General features: G+C 50.7%; 1 non-coding gene across 1 annotated transcript; it reads left to right on the top strand.

The window, feature by feature from the left end:
- Positions 1–5,381: 5,381 nt before the first annotated feature.
- Positions 5,382–5,454, top strand: TRNAR-CCU (transfer RNA arginine (anticodon CCU)). Its single transcript has one exon. It is a non-coding gene; the product is annotated as a tRNA-Arg (tRNA).
- The last annotated feature ends 1,168 nt before the right edge of the window (positions 5,455–6,622 follow it).

The following is a 6,622-nucleotide window of genomic DNA, read 5'->3' as shown; positions in this document are numbered from 1 at the left end:
CAGAGCCGCCTCCCATCCGCTCTTCCCTGTGCGCAGGAAGAGCCCCGTTTGGCGGCCCCCACCCTGCGCTTGGCATGAACCAACTCCCATCCTCCGGGGGGAGCAGATGGAGACATGTGGACAAGTGGGCTGAAGCCACAGTGGCTGCCTGGGCCAGCCAGCGTCCCAAGTGCCCCCCACGCCCCGGACATGCTGTGGGAAGGGCTGAGTGTCCGCGACAATTAGGGACCCTCGTGCTCCTGGGGAGCCAGGTGAGGTCCGGCCGCTGCAGGACTGACGCCTGTCCCCCGGTGCCCAGGAACCAGGGATCCGGCCTCGCGCGGCCCCAGGGCAGCATCCCGGGGCGCACTTCCTGCCCCCCACCCCCCGTTTGGGGTTTGCTATGAAAGCAAGGTCACCGTCTCCAATGATTTTCTCCTTACCTCCCCCCAGCAAAATGCGAGTTTCCGTTTTGTTTTGTCTTTTCCCTGGTGAGTGTGAAGCAGGTGTGCTGTCCCCCAGCCCAGCCCCCATCCTGGCCCTCGCTCTCCTCCGAGTGTCCCCATCAGGTGTTCCCTGGGGAACCGGAGGGCAGCTCAGAGACTCCAGGCTATGCCTTTCCTACCAGGTGAATAGACAGGTCTGTAGATTCAACAACTTCACACATAAACGTAGCATTTTATTGTGGCCCAAACGTTCCGAGTAAGAAGTGAACCTCTCCCGCCAAGGGGTCAGGCGCTGTTAACTGGAGGTGAGTGGGGAGTCGATTTGGGGAAGGGGCACCGGGTCCCGGAGTCGCTCTCCTCCCTGAGCTTGTCTCCATGGTGATCTTCAAAGGGCCCTTGGCCGGTTCTCTGTCGTCCCACCTGGACAGACTGGCTCACGGGGGCTCAGCTGCTCCAGACGGTGCCAACATGCCCACCCTGAGTGCCCAGGTGGCCTGGTCTGTTTATGTGTGAAGTTGTCAAGGGACCCGAGAGCGGCTGAAGCCTGCGTTTGAATGGTCCTTCCAAGCCAGGTGCCATGATTCTTATTTCTGGTTGCCTTTCTTGTTTTTTTGTATTTCAGTTTTATGAAGTTGTAAATATAAGTTAACCCAGTGACATGTTAACTCATGTGCCAAAAGGTTCCCAGACAAAGTGGCCGATCGGGGTGGGTCCCGAGAGGCTCTGGTCAGTGGCCCCAGCAGAGCGGGAGGGGGTCAGGGCAGGAGCTCAAAAGCCGCAGGATGGGCTCCGGGCTACGTGCCTCCTCCCCTGCGTGCAGCTGCTGTTTTCATAATGTGAGGACACCCTGGGAAGGCCTTGGGCCTGTCCACGCGGGAAGACGGGCTGGGGCTCAAGGGCACCCTGGCCGTGTCGCTGCCCCCTGCACCGCCCGAGAGCCCCTTTCCGGGTGTTCCTTCACGCTGCCACCCCTCTGTGTCCCCCTTGCTCATCGATGAATTGGGGGTGATAATAGTTATATGCCCTGTCGTGGGCTGTCATGGAGACTAAATGCTTTCACACTTGTAAAGCACGTTAGCTATTTACTAGTAGTGCTGACAGCTAACGCGTGACTATGTTAGGGGTAGCCGTGGTTAGCACGCGGGTTCATTAGCACTAGCAGTGGTGTTGATGCTGGTGTGCGTTAATATTAGCATTAGCTCTTAGTATTAATATAGTTAATATTAATTAGTTAATATAAATTAGTATTACTATAGTTTCAGCATAGGCCTTAGTATTAGCATTAGCTATTGGGGTTACTTTGGGTATAGCATCAACACCAGTACCAGGGTCAGTACGGGCACCAGGATGAGCGCTGGTGAGAGCATTAGCGTGAACGTTACTCCAGTTATAAGGGTCAATGTCAGCATGAACATTAGCTGTCAGGATGCGCGTACACAGCGTGTTCCATCGGTACCACTACCAGCATTAGTGTGAGTATTGGCGGTAGCAGCTCCATCAGTGTCAGTGTGAACATTTGTATTCCGGCACTGTAGAGCAGGGAGCCCGCCTGGGATGTCAGAGCTGCTGGAAACATGTCTGTGTTTATTGTCTGTCGATGGGCGAGTCATTCAGGGGATGGTCGCAGTGGATAGAGACCCGAATCCCCTTTCCTGAAGCCCTTCCCGCTGGGCCACCCTGCCTCTGTCTGACTTTCTCCTTCGTTTGCCCTGCCTCCCGCCCAAAACATTCTCCTGAAGGGCCCTGCGAGCTCCTCTGGGACCGGCGTTAGCACCCCGGCAACGTCTGCAAGGCAGAAACCCAAGTGTTTTCTTTCCTGTCCTCTCGCAGACCCCCTGGCCCTGTCGGCGGTGGTCGTACCTTCCTCAGACCCCTCCCCCATGGCTGGCAGGCTGAGACCGCTCCTGGTGCCAGGCCCTCTCCCTCCCCACGCGTGATGGTGTGGACCCTCGTGCGAACCTCCCCTGTGTGGCGGGAACCTCGCACGCCCCTCTGTCCGGGGGCCTTCTGCCCCCCCGGGCCCACGTCCATCTCGGAGGGTCTCCCTGCCGCGATCCACCCCTTCCCTTCCCCATCTGCATTGTGGTCGCACCGCGCTTCCCCAGCGCCGTCCCCTTTGTCGTTCGCATTCTGCCGCAGTCTGTAATCAGTGCGGGCGTTAGCGTCTCTCATTACCAGCTCTTGAAGGGATTCTTCAGACTCAGCAAGAACAGCCGCCTGGTCCCCGGCCAGCATCTGCTTCCTCGGGCTCAGGAAAGGCGTGTTTGCATTCGCCCGCGGCTCTTGGACTGTGTGGCTCTCCCCTCACCTGAACCACTAGGGCACCTGTCTGGGTTCCGGGTCTCGTGGTGGAAGATTGGAGCTCTGTCGCCCAGTCCCTCCCCAGTCCTCCTTGTGATGTGGGCCACAGAGTATGGGGCTGGGGACAAGGGACATGGGGACATGTCCTCATGTAACTAAAACCCCACATTTCCCCCAAAACGGCAGATCATTTTTAATTGAAAAATGCTTTAAGGAATATGTGTGCGTCGTGTCTGCGTGGGTGCAGGTGTGCACGCACACTCGCGTTTCCGGATAAGGGGAAGCGTCAGGGCAGGACACAGAAATATGTCATAGATCTTACACAATCTTTAGGTCAGGGTCAGAGATTGAGCTCTGATGCACTAACAGCCAAAATAGAAAGAGACGGTGGCATTTTCCCAGGTTCCCCGTTTCTGAGGCCAGCGTCACCCCAGCTGCTCAGTGAAGGAGAGGTTGTCAGGGACCTTTCCCTGGGGCTGGGGAGAGGGCGCCGAATGCCGGCCTGCCTTCCCATGCCCACCCCCAATGCCAGTGTCATCATACAACCGCCTATTTGGTTTGCACAGGGTTGTCACCGCACCCACAAAGGGACAGGGACAGAGTGCAACAGAATTCAGTAAAAGCAATTCTAAAGGGGAGAAGGAAGGTGGAGAGGGGGCAGCACTCTGTGGTTTGGGCTTAATGGAGGGATAACAGGGAAACATCCAGAATGGACAGGGTCACCCAGCCCGTCCCACCCGCAGCGGGTCCAGCCGCCGGGTGTCCTGACCTCGTGCCTGAAGAGCCTTCCAGCTCCATCCCAGCGCCCCCTCAAGCCCACACCTGCCCGTCCATCGACCTGTGACAACGTACTGAAGACACAGATGATGCCACCTTCTAGTTTTATCCTTGGCCACCAGGAACATTTACAGTCCGTTCAAAAGCTTTAGTTTACCCGTGTTTTCACTCGTGTTCACAGCTACCTTGAAACAATCACAGAAACCTTATAGGGGTTTTACTGGGGGCATGATTTTCTCATTCATCTGCCTCATCTGAGACTAAGTGAAAAGCAAGAGTGGTCCAGAGACTTCCTGAGAGAAGCCACAGTGACTGCTCTTCCCATCACACAGGACAGTGGTTTGGCTCAAGAGGGCAGATACCTGGAAAGCAAAGACACAGAGACTTCGTGAGGGGCCCCAGGGGTTGCGTCAGCAAGCATTCTCTCAATAGAAAGGAAGTTCATTTAGCTCGAGAGACAGATGTCAGAATAGCAAACGGGGAGAAGTTATAAAAAATACAACCTCCCCGCGTCCCCCCTACGGAGGTAGGACTCTGCTCAAGGTGCCCTGTCACTCAGAGATCTGTCCTAAATTTACAGAAAATGTAGGACAGAAGAGGGTGTTTGTTATTCCTCTAAGGTGGGTCCCAGCTGCTTTGGCCAACAATTGATTACGACGTGCATGTGACCGTCACTTAGTGGAGGGGCCGCTCAGCCCCACTTAAAAGCAAGCTTGACTTGAACCCAGTCCAGGGTTGGTTATGTTCTGTGACACAGTGATTTGATTAGGCCGCACTCGTCCAGAATCTCTGAACGCTCAACCAGGGTGCAGAACCTCCTGCCGCCAGAAATTCTGATGGACTCACTTCTCAAAAATAGCTTAATTTATATTTTGAGCGTTTTTAAAGTAGCATGTGCCTAGGTACAGAATTTTAAATTATGAAAAATATAGAGTGAAAAGAATTTCCCCTTCTACTCCTGACCCCCGTCACCTGGTCCCCTCCCTGGAACTGTGTCGTTGGACCCTTCCACGTACGTGGGCACACGGGCGTGCGCGTGCACACACACTCTTTTATCCCCATATACGTAGACTTCTTTTTTTTCAGCTTCTTTTTCCTTACAGGTTATTGTAAAATGTTCAGTATAGTTCCCTGTGCTCTAGGTACAAGTCTTTCAAGTCTCAGATCTTTTCAGCTCCGTGCAACCTCCCACGTGGCTCTGCTCTCCCCATTCCCTTATGTGATCTCATGACCGTCCATCCCCGTAGGACCTTGTTTATATATTTGACATATAGTAGTGTGTGCATCTGTTAATCCCAAGCTCCTAATTTGTCCTTCCCCCCCCAACCCCCTTTCCCCTTTGGTAACCATAAGTTTGTCTTCTATGTCTGTGAGTCTGTTTTTGTTTTGTAAATAAGTTCATTTGTATCTTTTGTTTTTAGATCTCACATATAAGTGATATCGTAGGATACTTCTTTTTCTGACTTACCTCCCTCAGTATGATAATCTCTAGTTCCATCCATGTTGCTGCAGATGGCATTATTTCATTCTTTTCTTATGGCTGAGTAATATTCCAATGTATATATGCACCACATCTTCTTCATCCATTCATCTGTCGATGGGCATTTAGGTTGCTTCCACGTCTTGGCTGTTGTAAATAGTGCTGCTGTGAACATTGGGGTGCATGCGTCTTTTCGAATTAGAGTTTCCTCTGGATATATGCCCAGGAGTGGGATTGCAGGATCATATGGTAGCTCTATTTTTAGTTTTTTAAGGAACCTCTATACTGTTCTCTATAGTATGTATATAAATATAAATTTATATATACTTCTCTACCAATATGTCCTGCAGATTTTCTTAGATGGTAGCATTAACAATTAATTAACAATTATAGAGACTTCCTTGGTGGTCCAGTGGTTAAGACTCTGCGCTCCTGACGCAGGGGGCATGGGTTCGATCCCTGGTCGGGGAACTGAGAGCCCGCATACTGCAGCCAAAAAAAAAAAAGACTAACAATTATAATGGAATTTTGTTTCATATAAGGCATCTAAGGCTGTGTCGTTCTCCTAAACATCGGCACAGTATTTCACTGCATAGCTGTAACGTTTGCTGAACCTGTGTCCTATGCCGGTCTCAATGTTTTGCAGTTAAAATCAGTGCTGAATTGAGGAGATTTGTATATATGCCATTCTCGTGTGAAGGATAAATTCCTAGAAGTGGAATTGCTGGGTGAAATGTGTAAGAGAATTTTTTTTTTTTTTTTTTTTTTTTTTTGCGGTATGCGGGCCTCTCACTGTTGTGGCCTCTCCCGCCGCGGAGCACAGGCTCCGGACGCGCAGGCCCAGCGGCCGTGGCCCACGGGCCCAGCCGCTCCGCGGCATGCGGGATCCTCCCAGACCGGGGCACGAACCCGTGTACCTCTGCATCGGGAGGCGGACTCTCAACCACTGCGCCACCAGGGAAGCCCAGTGTAAGAGAATTTAATGTTTATAGATACTACCACGTTTTCTCCCCTGGATGCTGTATCCATTTACACTGTGACTGTGGTGACAGTTGCAGACGGGCCTGTTTCCCCATCTTCCACCAACCTAATATGTAATCAGGTGCTTTGCTCTTTGCCGAACTGACAGGCCTTAAAAATTATTTCATTATATTCTTAATTCACATTTCCCTTCCTCTGAGTGATACCGGGTTTCTTTTAACATGCATAAGAGCTCTTTGGATTTTTTTTTCTGCATGTTTAAAAAAAGGACCATTTTTTTCTATTGTGTTGTTTGTTTTTTTTCTATTGTGTTATTTGACTTTTTCTTTTTGAAAAAACTTTGTAGATCAAAAATTATCTCTTTTTCTATGATATGTTCCACAAATATTTTCTACTTCCCTAGTTTGTCTTTTGACTGTATTTTTAAATTTTCCTTCCAAAGATCATTGTTTTTGTATTTGTTGAGTAGGATTTCCCACTTTCTATGGTTTCTGAATTTTGTGTCACAGTTAGAAAGGCCTTCCATACTCTGAGATTGAAAACATTCACCCCGTGTTTCCTTATAATATTTTTATAGTTTGGGTTTTACTTGTAACACTTTTTACCATTTTGGATCTTACATTTGTGTGAGGAGTGAGAAGCGCTCTCTTTCTTTTTT

Source organism: Delphinus delphis, chromosome 9 (assembly GCF_949987515.2).
Source record: "Delphinus delphis chromosome 9, mDelDel1.2, whole genome shotgun sequence".
Taxonomy (NCBI): Eukaryota; Metazoa; Chordata; class Mammalia; order Artiodactyla; family Delphinidae; genus Delphinus; species Delphinus delphis.
Note: the sequence above shows the minus strand (reverse complement) of the source record. Positions and strands in the feature narration are given on the sequence as shown.